Source organism: Eleutherodactylus coqui, chromosome 1 (genome assembly GCF_035609145.1).
Source record: "Eleutherodactylus coqui strain aEleCoq1 chromosome 1, aEleCoq1.hap1, whole genome shotgun sequence".
Classification (NCBI taxonomy): Eukaryota; Metazoa; Chordata; class Amphibia; order Anura; family Eleutherodactylidae; genus Eleutherodactylus; species Eleutherodactylus coqui.
In genome coordinates, this window is record NC_089837.1 from 376,459,491 (window position 1) to 376,473,528 (window position 14,038).

General features: G+C 46.5%; 1 protein-coding gene across 3 annotated transcripts in view; it reads right to left on the bottom strand.

Annotated features, from left to right (window-relative positions):
* The window catches only part of HHLA2 (HHLA2 member of B7 family), a 59,030-nt gene extending 46,063 nt beyond the window's left edge, over positions 1-12,967 (bottom strand). Inside the window, exon 1 of one of the 3 annotated variants that reach the window (XM_066578690.1) lies at positions 12,825-12,967. The gene's annotated coding sequence lies outside the window, so the exon portion shown is untranslated. Of the gene's footprint in view, positions 1-1,732; positions 1,792-10,106; positions 10,146-12,824 lie in introns of those variants that run through there. The other 2 variants (XM_066578695.1, XM_066578705.1) reach the window with 2 other exon arrangements.
* Between the last annotated feature and the right edge of the window lie 1,071 nt (positions 12,968-14,038).

A 14,038-nucleotide genomic window follows, 5' to 3' on the forward strand; every position in this document is an offset into this window, starting at 1 on the left:
GTGATAAAAGATACTGTTAATCAATTCCCTTTTGGGACAAAAAATGAAAAGTTAAAACAGTATTTAAAAAATAATAAATATGTAACAAAAATAAATAAAATTACACATGCGGTATGGCTGCATTCGTAAAGACCGATAGAAAAAAGTTAGTACATTATTTAACCCACACAGTACACGCCAAAAAACATGGCGAAAATAGATACTTCTACCTATCTTGCCTTATGGCCTCTTTCACACGGGAGACAGCGATATCGGCGCTACAAAATCGCTTTGCACAGGATTTGTAGTGCCAGTGCTGCTTTTTCTTGTGAAAAAATCTCGCATCGCGTTGCTGCTACCCATGTTTTTCTCGCATAATTTTATCACAAGAAAGTTAATAGGACAAAAATAACAAGTTCGTGCTATACAATAAACAAGGAGGCTCCTCAGGGAAACATGGGCTACAAAACATTGCAAATCACAGCCTTATAGTGCATGCTGCGATTTTGTATTCTCACAATGTAGCAGGCTACAAAACATCGCTAATGTGAAAGAACCCATAGGAAAGCATGGGCTTCACATACATGCAATTTGTAGCACTGCCGCATCACGAGAACATCGCTCAATTTTGTAGCCCGAATAGAATAGAAACAAAATGTCAAGTGATCAAAACGTTGCATGGATTAACAAATGGTACTATTAAAAAAGTACAACTCATTCCACAAAAAACATAAACCTCACACAATGTCGTTAGGGGTCTTTGAAGGCAGCGATAAAGAAAAAACACTTTATTTAAAAAAAAAATGTGTGAAAAGTTGCAAAAACAAAATCTATATAAATTTGGTAGTTACATAAGCGTACTGGCCTGCAGAAATAATTGAACATATTATTCATACTGCACAGTGAACACCGTTAAAAATTTTAAAAAAATGTCAGAATTGCAGATTTTGTTAATCTTGCCTCTAGAATAAAATGGAATAAAAAGCAATCAAAATGTTATATGTTCCCAAAAATTGGATAATTGAAGACTAGAGTTCATCCTGCAAAAAACAAGCCCTTATAGAGCTCTGTTGGTGGAAAAATAAAAATGCTATGGCTCTTGGAATGCGCGAAAACAAAAGCAAATCTTTAAAATAAAAAAGCTTTCGTGTACAAAAATAGCAAAACATAAAAAAACTGTATAAACTTGATATTGGTGGACAAAACCTAAACCAAAAAAAAATTTACATAGCCGGTATTGCCGAAATTGTAAATATCAGAACTATTAAAATATTGCATTATTTATCCTGGATGGTGAAAAAAAAAACAGTATACAGTCACCCCACCTCTAATAAAAAGGGATTGGATAAGCCTGATCGGACCCTGGTGTGTCCCAACGAGCACTGCCTGGATAACCCCTTTAAGGTTTAATGCACGGCTGTGGGCCACATACAATGAGGTGGCAGGCCAGATTCCTTAGTGCATTATGGACAGAGATTCATGTGAATTTTTACAAAATGTTGCAGAATATATTGGTGCTATAAATAATGGTAAAAGACTGAAATAGTAAAACACTTTCCCAATATACCACAACATGCTTGCCAAAAAAGTACAATGACCAAACAGCGAATTGAAAATTTCAATTCCAGATCATTTCAGTTATTTGTGGCAATTACTCTTATCTACTTCTCCACTGATGGCTAGTATCGGTCCATTCTGAAGGGAAGACAGACAGACCTCCACCAATGAAGCTTTTATGACATGTCTGAGTTACCTATCCAAAACAGCATCAGATAACCAGCACACGGGAATCTTCTAAGTGAAAAATCACATCTAAAAATAGCCAAGAGAAAGAAGGTCAAGAATAAAAATAATAAATGGTAGCACCTTGATTCTAGACTAGTTAAACAGTTAGGGGTCACTCTGCCTTCGCTGTAGACACTGGCGTACATATAGGGGGCGCTGGGAGTGCAATTGCGACCCGGCCCCTAAGCCCCTGGGGGCCCAGGGGGCTTACTTTCCACCACACTGACTGACTGCACTTACTTCCTCTAATGTTTCTGTGCGGGCAGGCAGCTTCTCCTGCACATCGGCGCTTCCTCCCGCACCTCTGCTCAGACTCCTCCCCCATCTGGTTCTCCAGCACTGAGATCATCAGAGGGGAGGGGTCTGAGCAGAGGTCCAGGAGGAAGCGCCGATGTGCAGGAGAAGCTGCCTGCCCGCGCAGAGACCATAGTGAAAGTAAGTAAGTGCAGTCAGTGAGAGGAAACGTCCTCCTGTGTGATGGGGGAGGAAAACGAGCAGCGTTCGGTATGATTAAGAGGGGGGAAGGGGGATCCTGTGTGATGGGGAGTGGGGGAGAAACGAGAGGTGTTCTGTGTGTAATGGGGAGTGGGGGAAGTAAGGGGTGTTCTGTGTGTGATGTGGAGTGGGGGGGGGGACAAGGGGTGTTCTGTGTGATGGGGAGTGGGGGCAAGTGAGGGGTGTTCTATGTGATGTGGAGTGGTGGGGAACAAAGGGTGTTCTGTGTGATGGGGAGTGGGGGCAAGTGAGGGGTGTTCTATGTGATGGGGAGTGAGGGGGAACGAGGGGTGTTCTGTGTGTGATGGGGAGTGGGGGAAGTGAGGGGTGTTCTGTGTGTGATGGGGAGTGGGGGGGAACGAGGGGTGTTCTGTGTGTGATGGGGAGTGGGGGGACTCGGGGTGTTCTGTGTGTGATGGGGAGTGGGGGGGAACGAGGGGTGTTCTGTGTGTGATGGGGAGTGGGGGGGGGGGACGAGGGGTGTTCTGTGTGTGATGGAGAGTGGGGGGGGAACGAGGGGTGTTCTGTGTGTGATGGGGAGTGGGGGGAGATGAGGGGTGTTCTGTGTGTGATGGGGAGTGGGGGGGGAACGAGGGGTGTTCTGTGTGTGATGGGGAGTGGGGGGGGAACGAGGGGTGTTCTGTGTGTGATGGGGAGTGGGGGGGGGGGAACGAGGGGTGTTCTGTGTGTGATGGGGAGTGGGGGAAGTGAGGGGTGTTCTGTGTGTGCTGGGGAGTGGGGGAAGTGAGGGGTGTTCTGTGTGTGATGGGGAGTGAGGGGGAACGAGGGGTGTTCTGTGTGTGATGGGGAGTGAGGGGGAATGAGGGGTGTTCTGTGTGTGATGGGGAGTGAGGGGGAACGAGGGGTGTTCTGTGTGTGATGGGGAGTGAGGGGGAACGAGGGGTGTTCTGTGTGTGATGGGGAGTGAGGGGGAACGAGGGGTGTTCTGTGTGTGATGGGGAATGGGGGGAAACGAGGGGTGTTCTGTGTGTGATGGGGAGTGGGGGGGAAACGAGGGGTGTTCTGTGTGTGATGGGGAGTGGGGGGGGGACGAGGGGTGTTCTGTGTGTGATGGGGAGTGGAGGGGGACGAGGGGTGTTCTGTGTGTGATGGGGAGTGGAGGGGGACGAGGGGTGTTCTGTGTGTGATGGGGAGTGGAGGGGGACGAGGGGTGTTCTGTGTGTGATGGGGAGTGGAGGGGGACGAGGGGTGTTCTGTGTGTGATGGGGAGTGGGGGGGAACGAGGGGTGTTCTGTGTGTGATGGGGAGTGGGGGGGGGGACGAGAGGTGTTCTGTGTGTGATGGGGAGTGGGGGGGAAACGAGGGGTGTTCTGTGTGTGATGGGGAGTGGGGGGGGGCGAGGGGTGTTCTGTGTGTGATGGGTAGTGGGGGGGGACGAGGGGTGGTCTGTGTGTGATGGGGAGTGGGGGGGAAACGAGGGGTGTTCTGTGTGTGATGGGGAGTGGGGGGGAACGAAGGGTGTTCTGTGTGTGATGGGGAGTGGGGGGGAATGAGGGGTGTTCTGTGTGTGATGGGGAGTGGGGGGGGAAACGAGGGCTGTTCTGTGTGTGATGGGGAGTGGGGGGGGGGGACGAGGGGTGTTCTGTGTGTGATGGGGAGTGGGGGGGAACGAGGGGTGTTCTGTGTGTGATGGGGAGTGGGGGGGGGGGAACGAGGGGTGTTCTGTGTGATATGGAGTGGGGGGGGACGAGGGGTGTTCTGTGTGATATGGAGTGGGGGGGGCGAGGGGTGTTCTGTGTGTGATGGGGAGAGGGGGGGGGGGAACGAGGGGTGTTCTGTGTGATATGGAGTGGGGGGGGAACGAGGGGTGTTGTGTGTGATATGGAGTGGGGGGGACGAGGGGTGTTCTGTGTGTGATGGGGAGTGGGGGAAGTGAGGGGTGTTCTGTGTGTGCTGGGGAGTGGGGGAAGTGAGGGGTGTTCTGTGTGTGCTGGGGAGTGGGGGAAGTGAGAGGTGTTTTGTGTGCGATGGGGAGTGGGGGGGGGAGGGAACGAGGGGTGTTCTGTGTGATATGGAGTGGGAGGGGGGGATTGAGGGGTGTTCTGTGTGTGATGGGGAGTGGGGGAAGTGAGGGGTGTTCTGTGTGTGATGGGGTGTGGGGGGACGAGGGGTGTTCTGTGTGTGATGGGGAGTGGGGGAAGTGAGGGGTGTTCTGTGTGTGATGGGGAGTGGGGGAAGTGAGGGGTGTTCTGTGTGTGATGGGGAGTGGGGGAAGTGAGGGGTGTTCTGTGTGTGATGGGGAGTGGGGGAAGTGAGGGGTGTTCTATGTGATGTGGAGTGGGGGCAAGTGAGGGGTGTTCTATGTGATGTGGAGTGGGGGCAAGTGAGGGGTGTTCTATGTGATGTGGAGTGGGGGGGAACGAGGGGTGTTCTGTGTGTGATGGGGAGTGGGGGGGAACGAGGGGTGTTCTGTGTGTGATGGGGAGTGGGGGAAGCGAGGGGTTTTCTGCAGAATGGTGACTGGAAAAAGCCCTAATGGTGGTCTGGGCCGGCTAGAGATGAAAACTGAAAGTGACGATCACCAGCGATCACTGGAGGTAACTGCACGGTAATCACTATCAGCGAGCCAGCACCTGACTTCACTATTAGAGGTATGCTAAAACTGAGACGCTGTTTTGGTGACTGAGGGCTCAATGCCACAGCCGTAAGCGTACAACACTAGAGTGACAATGCGTATGGAAACAATGTATTGCATATGGGCATAGTATCATACAAGTGTACAGGGCTCACGTTGCGTGGTACACAGAGAAAGAGAGCATGCTGGGATTTATTTCTTTTGCGTAACTACACGCAGTCCATTGGCTTTCACTGACTCCGTTCACTGTGCACCACGTGTGTGTGCACGCAACGCACGCATGATACGTGGTGAAAACCTGGTCGTGGACATGAGCCCCAACATGTTATAAAAGTTAGCTTATGTTGTCTCTATTGTATATTATTGTTGTTATGCTGTCTCCAATGAATGTGTGTGTGTGTATATATATATATATATATATATATATATATATATATATATAATATGAATTATTTTTTTCTTTCTTGGGGAAGCAAAGCATGCCTTGAGGCTTGTGTTCTGGATGTTTTAAAAACCTGCTACACGCAGGTAACTACACGCAGTCCATTGGCTTTCACTGACTCCGTTCACTGTGCACCACGTGTGTGTGCACGCAACGCACGCATGATACGTGGTGAAAACCTGGTCGTGGACATGAGCCCCAACATGTTATAAAAGTTAGCTTATGTTGTCTCTATTGTATATTATTGTTGTTATGCTGTCTCCAATGAATGTGTATATATATATACATATATATATATATATATATATATATAATATTAATTATTTTTTTCTTTCTTGGGGAAGCAAAGCATGCCTTGAGGCTTGTGTTCTGGATGTTTTAAAAACCTGCTAAAACCCCTGATTACTAATGATCCATTGATGGGTCATTACAAAGAAAACAGTAATGTAGCTAAAAGTGATATACAAGGAGTGGCGGTTGGACGGGTCTGGAAGGGGGCCCCAAGCTAAACTTTTGCACCCGGGCCCATGAGCCTCTAGCTACGCCCCTGGCTGTAGAGTTGACCCACTATCTAGCTGCAGAGCAGGCAGCATTACTAACATTTTCTTTATCGGACTTATTCTTAATTGAATACCTGTTAGCCCTCCTCTGAGCACTTTCATACTAGTCTCATCCTTTTTCACTCTCTTATATAAGAGACTGAGTCCACTGTCTGCAACTGCAGGCATCATCTATCACATCTATAGCCAATTGAGGGTTAAGAATTTAGCGGCACTATATTTGACCATCTTAGTGTGATCCCTGACCGTTTCACACGCACTTACCAGTACCGCTATTTTACTTATTTCCTGTCAGTCAAGATACGACAAGTACTATTAATGTAGTGATTTTCTACGCTTTGAGAGCTGCACACGATAGCTTTTTGTCTATCGGGCAATCAACTCCTGATGAACTGCTCACAATATGAGCAGGGAAACGCGTTGAGCAAACTTAGTTTCCTTTTTTTTTTTGACAAACATATACCCGCTTGTAATATCCTCTCAAGCAAGTCTCTCAGCTTTGATTAACACCTACACTACCGTTCAAAAGTTTGGGGTCACCCAAACAATTTTGTGTTTTCCATGAAAAGTCACACTTATTCACCACCATGCGTTGTGAAATGAATAGAAAATAGAGTCAAGACATTGACAAGGTTAGAAATAATGATTTGTATTTGAAATAACATTGTTTTTACATCAAACTTTGCCTTCATCAAAGAATCCTCCTTTTGCAGCAATTACAGCATTGCACACCTTTGACATTCTAGCTGTTAATTTGTTGAGGTAAGCTTGTGAAATTGCACCCCACGCTTCTAGAAGCATCTCCCACAAGTTGGATTGGTTGGATGGGCACTTCTGGCGTACCATACGGTCAAGCTGCTCCCACAACAGCTCAATGGGGTTCAGATCTGGTGACTGCGCTGGCCACTCCATTACCGATAGAATACCAGCTGCCTGCTTCTGCTGTAAATAGTTCTTGCACAATTTGGAGGTGTGTTTAGGGTCATTGTCCTGTTGTAGGATGAAATTGGTTCCAATCAAGCGCTGTCCACTGGGTATGGCATGGCGTTGCAAAATGGAGTGATAGCCTTCCTTATTCAGAATCCCTTTTACCCTGTACAAATCTCCCACCTTACCAGCACCAAAGCAACCCCAGACCATCACATTACCTCCACCATGCTTAACAGATGGCGTCAGGCATTCTTCCAGCATCTTTTCATTTGTTCTGCGTCTCACAAACGTTCTTCTTTGTGATCCAAACACCTCAAACTTGGATTCATCCGTCCACAACACTTTTTTCCAGTCTTCCTCTGTCCAATGTCTGTGTTCTTTTGAAAATCTTAATCTTTTTCTTTTATTGGCCAGTCTCAGATATGGCTTTTTCTTTGCCACTCTGCCCTGAAGCCCAAAATCCTGCAGCCGCCTCTTCACTGTAGATGTTGACACTGGTGTTTTGCGGGTACTATTTAATGAAGATGCCAGTTGGGTACCTGTGAGGCGTCTGTTTCTCAAACTAGAGACTCTAATGTGCTTATCTTCTTGCTTAGTTGTGCAACGCGGCCTCCCACTTCTTTTTCTACTCTGGTTAGAGCCTGTTTGTGCTGTCCTCTGAAGGGAGTAGTACACACCGTTGTAGGAAATCTTCAATTTCTTAGCAATTTCTCGCATGGAATAGCCTTCATTTCTAAGAACAAGAATAGACTGTCGAGTTTCAGATGAAAGTTCTCTTTTTCTGGCCATTTTGAGCGTTTAATTGACCCCACAAATGTGATGCTCCAGAAACTCAATCTACTCACAGGAAGGTCAGTTTTGTAGCTTCTGTAACGAGCTAGACTGTTTTCAGATGTGTGAACATGATTGCACAAGGGTTTTCTAATCATCAATTAGCCTTCTGAGCCAATGAGCAAACACATTGTACCATTAGAACACTGGAGTGATAGTTGCTGGAAATGGGCCTCTATTCACCTTTGTAGATTTTGCAGCTAGAATAGTCATTTACCACATTAGCAATGTATAGAGTGCATTTGTTTAAAGTTAGGACTAGTTTAAAGTTATCTTCATTGAAAAGTACAGTGCTTTTCCTTCAAAAATAAGGACATTTCAATGTGACCCCAAACTTTTGAACGGTAGTGTATATCAGGATCGTATTCTTCCTGATTTCAAAAGACTAGTATCGCATTTTTGTTTCCTCTATTGAGAATTGTTCACAAATACCCAACAAATGGGCCAGCGATGACAGCTACACTGAAACACAACCACTACTATCGTGATACAGTTATAGCCCTTCCTGGCCCCGGCTTCTGAGGGTACGCACGTATATCATTGTATACCTCCGATATGTAGGGGAATATACCTCTTTAATGCTATAAACCTCTGTGAACAGACTACCTTATAGCCCCTATACTTTAGATACAGGACTATCCTTTATTTAGGTAGTACCATAATTTCGAGTGAGGCTAATCTAATATATCTGTTACCATACAGCGCGGCACGGGGTCCCGCGGTCGGCACGCGTCGCTCCGGCGGCCTGGAGCCCTGTGTCGAGGTCATCCCAGCAGCTTGGGGCGGCCGGTGGGCGGCGGCGTGGGCGTGTCCGCCCGTAGGGTGCCGCCCGCAATCCTCCGTTCTTCTTATACAGCAGGGGGTGGAGTGGCCTCCTCCCACTCTCCGCCCCTGGGCGGAGCCGTGTGGTTAAAAGACTGGCAGTGAGTTGAGCTCACTGCCAGTTATTGGTTCTGCATGCACCTAGCCAGTCTGTCTGCGGTTATCCTCAGCCAGTCCCTAGTTGCCGGTCAGCTCCTTCTGGTTCCCTATAGCTCTGTTGTTCTTGTTAGTTCGTTTAGCCTCTAGTTTAGTCTGGCCCAGTCAGCACTAGTTGCTATCCAGCATCCTTCCAGTTTGCCTGTGAGCTCCATCTCCAGCCTTGTAAGTTTTGTTGGTCTGATCCATCTGCCTCCCCTGTCGGCACTCTGTGCCCCCCATTAGGTAGCTTGCTTCTTGTCAGTCGCCAGGTCCCTAGCCAGGGCAGGGACCGCCGTCCAGTTGTCCGCCTTGGGTTAGCCAGGGCCGAGGCAAGTAGGCAGGGACAGTGGGGTGCGGGAAGATCAGGGCACCCCATCTGGCGCTCGGGGGGCAGAGTGCCGTAACAATATCAGTGGTGGAGTTTGTTAATCTAAATACAACTCCAGTATAAGTACCTAATCGTCTTGTCGTGTTATGTGTGTTTTAAGGGTTGGCCCAGATTTTTAAATATTCCTTAATAAAATGTAATTGTTTTATTCTATATATGTGAATGGCCTGTTTAGTACTATATAGACTTTTCCTACCTCTGTGATTTCTAATGTCTAATTTTTGAAACAATTCCTTCAAGGGCCAATCCGTCGCAGAAAAGCCTGGCGGATCCAGCATTGCTGCGCGTATTCAAAAGATGCAGCATGTCAATTTTTTTTCCTGCTGCGGACTCGCTCCTCTCTATGGGGAGAGAAAGCGCAGCGGAATGCCAGCGGCCAAACCGCTCCAATACCCTCGGCCAAATGATGGCGGTCAAACCGCTCCAAAACCCTCGACGAAATGTCACGGGTTTTGAAGCTACGTTTTTCCAGCGGAATTAGCGCAGTTTTTCGGTGCGGCCAAACTGTGGGAATTCCGCTGAAAATCCACCCCGTGTGAACCTAGCCTAATAATTTATATTGTGTCTTGGTGTTCCCAGTTCCTTGTGTGTCCTCCCGCTGGGTTCTGCTTGTCTTTCTGTTTTCCCGTATCTGTCATCCCTACATAGGACTGGCTCTGATCTCCGTATTGCTTCCTTTCCTGCAAATCTGTGTGGCTTAGTACATCTGCCTCTGGATTCCCATCCTCACCAGGTAGGTAGGGTGGTCTAGGAGCCAGGGTCAGGAAAGGCAACATGGATCTCTCCACCACCAGGGGTATCTCCAGGACAGGGAGATCTAGTTCATCTGACTACAGAGTAAGGTCCATTCTCCCTCTCTGTACCGAGTACCCGCTTTTGCTCAGTCTTTGCCTCGGTGTCAGCTGTTTATCCTGCTGAGTCATCCCCATCAGCAGGATAGACAGAGTGTATCCACAACACACTACGTTACACAGTGTAAAGTGACCCTTACACATTGCTATGCTCTCAAACTGCATTTTGCATCAACAAATCTTGCTAGCCCTTAACCAAAGATTCCTCTATAAGCTTAAAAAAATGCAATGAAAATAGAGTATATACATCAAAACAAGTGCAAAGGAGAAGACAGGTAAAGCTACTTACCCCCAGCTGAGAGACAAAACAAAACTGAAAGGTGTTTAATCTTTGATCTCTGAGGTCAGGGTGTGCCACTAAAGTTGGTAAACTACATTCTTATGATTCATAAGATACAAGGACCAGAGTCCATGGCAGATTGGAATGCACAGATATTACTTTACGTCATAGCTACAAATAAACACTTATAGTCCTCTAGTGGAATAACCAAAATTACTATATACTGAATCCAGCCCCACATCCAGACCAGAAGCGGGTAACCATTAATCCTACTGCCAGGTAGCCCTAGACACCTCCTTTTGTGAACAGACCCACTGTCTTATATGCTTGCACCAGCAACTGTTCCTGGGCAAAAGTACCACCTCAACCATCTCTCTCAGACTGATGGGCAGTAAGTTTCACATGGATTCCTCCCACCTCCATCGCCACCAATACTCTACACTGGATTCATCATTTTGGTAATGAAGAACTTCCTTAAGCAATAAGGTATATTACTGCTGACTAAATACCCTGTTTCCCCCAAAATAAGACCTACCCTAAAAATAAGTCCTACCCTGATTTTGGGGGGATTTTCAGGGGATGGGGGTCTTAAAATATAAGCCCTACCCCCAAAATAAGTTCTAGCTATATTACATTTTAAAAAAAGGAATACTTACCTAGCAGGCTTAGTCCGGGTCCTCCTGCTGCTGCCTGCAGCTCCACCATGTGTTCTGCAGTCTCTGTTTACCCTCAGAAAATCACTCCCTGGTTACGGGATTCATAAATCCTACCTTCAAGAAGCAATGGCTCTGATTGGGTAAGCAGCACTCGAGAACCAATTATTTCAGTGCTCAATCAACTAAGATGATAGCTGTGATTGGTTCATCGAGCACTGCATTGATTGGCTGAGCAGTGGTCAAAGAACCAATCACTGCCATCACGTTGTGGAGGTGGGATTTATGAATTGGCCAATCAATGCCGCAGATCAGCACGTCAGCGCTCTGGAGAGCAACAGGAGGGAGGCAGAGTCTTATTTTCAGGGAAACACTATCATACTGAACCACACTACAAACCCAAATTATTGTGCTATCACCAAAAGTATATAAACAGTACGTATGTACAGCAGTCTTGTGGCAGAAAAAAAATTGAAGTTTGATAGACACCTTAACCCGTTAAGGACCAAGCACAGTAAATTTACGGTTCTTGGTCCTGGGCTTTAATTCCAGCCGATAGTAAAAAATACGTCATGGGATTAAAGACCCCGTTCTGCAATCAATCAGAAGCAGGTCGTGTTGTCAGCTGTTAGTCAGAGCTAAAAACCCGAAGGAGAAGGCAGGAGTAGTTTTAACCTCTTCTGCCTTCTCCTTTCCTTGAGTACAGAGTACTCAATGAGCACTATGTACTAAGAAGTGGAAGTATAACTTCCACTACGTAAGCTGGCAGTCACATGACCGCGAGGATGCCCTGGCACAGCAGAGCTACAGGGTCCTAGCAGACTCTAATTAGCTCTGCCAGTGACTATTGTCACTACAGGGGATGTTTTCCCTGTAACTGGGGCTCCTATGGATGCCTCAGGTACTGAGGAAAAGTGTGAAATAAAAAAAGAAAAAAAAGAAAAATATGTGAATGTCCCCCAGAGGTCTTATATGAAGTCATGGGGGACATAGAAAGTAAAAAAAAATTGCACAACTAAGTAAAACAAAATTACAGAATAAAATAAAAATATATTCATAAGAAAGAAAATGACCCAAAGCTGCCGCCAACCAAAACCTTCACCGTATGCGCCCTGTAATCCAAAACCATACATATTATATATCATAATGTCCAAAACAAAATGAGGAATCCATTACTATGCTTTATTTTAGCGTAAAATACTAATTAAAAACAAAAAAGCATAAATGTTAAGAAAAACTTTTTTTTAGCTTTTTACTCCCGATAAAACTAAAAAACGGGAAAAAAGTCAGTGAAAAAGATATTTAAAAAAATCGCCCTATATGTCATGGGAAAAAAATGCAGCAAAAATAATTTTGATAGCTAAAGAAAAAAAAATAGTCCAGTTAAATCACCACAAATCCCTATAAGGTGCCTGATCCTTAAGGGGTTAAGGAAAGCAAACTTGAAAATACATCCTTTTACAGGATTACTACTTATAGAGGTTTTATAATGACTTCACCATAAAGTGTGCCATGAAAGTATCAGTGCTGTAATGTTATCTCTGTACTAACCCTACATTCTCCAGGCTGCTCTTTATTGCTGATCCATTTAATGCACCTGTGTCAATGCTCTATTTCCTCTACTAACAACTGCTATTAGCCTCAGCATTGACAATACACGCTCCTCATCATATTAACTCTTTCTTATATTGTACATATTCAGTACAGACTAGAGATGAGCGAACGTACTCGGATAAGCACTACTCGTCCGAGTAATGTGCTTTATCCGAGTATCTCGCCGCTCGTCCTGAAAGATTCGGGGCGCTCCGCTGCTGACAGGTGAGTCGCAGCGGGGAATGGGGCAGAGCGGGCGGGAGAGAAGGAGAGAAAGATCTCCCCTCCGTTCCTCCCCGCTCTCCCCTGCAGCTCCCCGCTCCGCAGCGCGTCCCGAATCTTTCAGGACGAGCGGGGAGGTACTCGGATAAAGCACATTACTCGGACGAGTAGTGCTTATCCGAGTACGTTCGCTCATCTCTAGTACAGACATGTTAAAACACCTGCATAGAAGAGAAATTTACTAGAGGAATTCTCTTACCTTGTTCCGGGTCTATTATCTTCACACTGAACTATGAACATTTCGTAACACCTCAAACAGGTGTATCCCTATTGATCATACTTTCTTTCGTAACTAAAGCTAAGTTTATCCTGGGTGGAGCTGCAGTTGCTATAAATAAAAAGGAGCGAGAGCTGGCTTCAACAACCAGCATTAAGAATAAAACCACCTGCCTTTATATTGTGCAGGCCCCCCTCATGCTGCCCAAAGAGCTCTGATTTGTCAAGGCATGAACTCCATGACACCTCAGAATGTGTCCTGTGACATTTGGCACCAAGATGACAGTAGTATAATCTTTAAAGGGAACCTGTCATCTGCCTAGAGCACCTAAACTAACTTCTAAAGCTGTTAGGGAAGGTTGACAAGGAGCTGGGTGCTATATTTTTCATACTCCCCTGCTCCTGCGGTGTCCTCTGGGAACGTCTGTGCGCCGGCCGAAAACCTGACTCTTTTCAGAGTCCTGTGCGTGCGCTGTCCCATAGACTTGTATAGGCTGCAGTGCTGGATTTTGGGTGCTGAGGATGGGTAAGTACCCTATCTTTTACTGTTTTAACTAGTTTGGACTTAATTTTAAAGTTGGTATATGGAGGGGGTACCCAAAAGTAACAGGAATCCATTTATTAAAAATCATCTACTTGTACATGTTGAGACTTCAGTCTCTGTCAGAGGACTCTCCATTTGTCCAAATGTTTTTTTCCTACTGCTGAAAGCATTTTTAAAACTAGTCGGTATTGAGGTACTTGTGCCGTTTTTGGTTTCACCTCTTCAACATCAGCAAGACGTTTTCCTTCGAGGTCTCTTTTAGGGTTTATTTAAATGGTCGTATATCGGCCGGCGTTTTCTTGGCTGGCCGATATACGCTTCCATCTGAGCAGTTCCCCCCTTACCTCCCCCTCACCGGCTCTCTGCCCCTCTCCTCCACTCCAACGTTTGCAATGAGAGGGACGAGGGCGGAACTAGGCTCCGCTCTGTTCCGCCCACTCCCATTGCTGGCTGCAGGGAGGGTGCGGGAGCTTAGCTCCGTCCCGCCCCCTCCTATTGCAAAGAGCTGGAGGGGAGGAGAGAGGCAGAGAGTCGGTGAGGGGGAGGGAACCACTCAGATGGAAGCGTATATCGACCAGCCGTGAAAACGCCGACCGACATACGCTTGTGTAAATAAGCCCTACATCTGAGGAAATAAAAGAAAGTTGCACGGA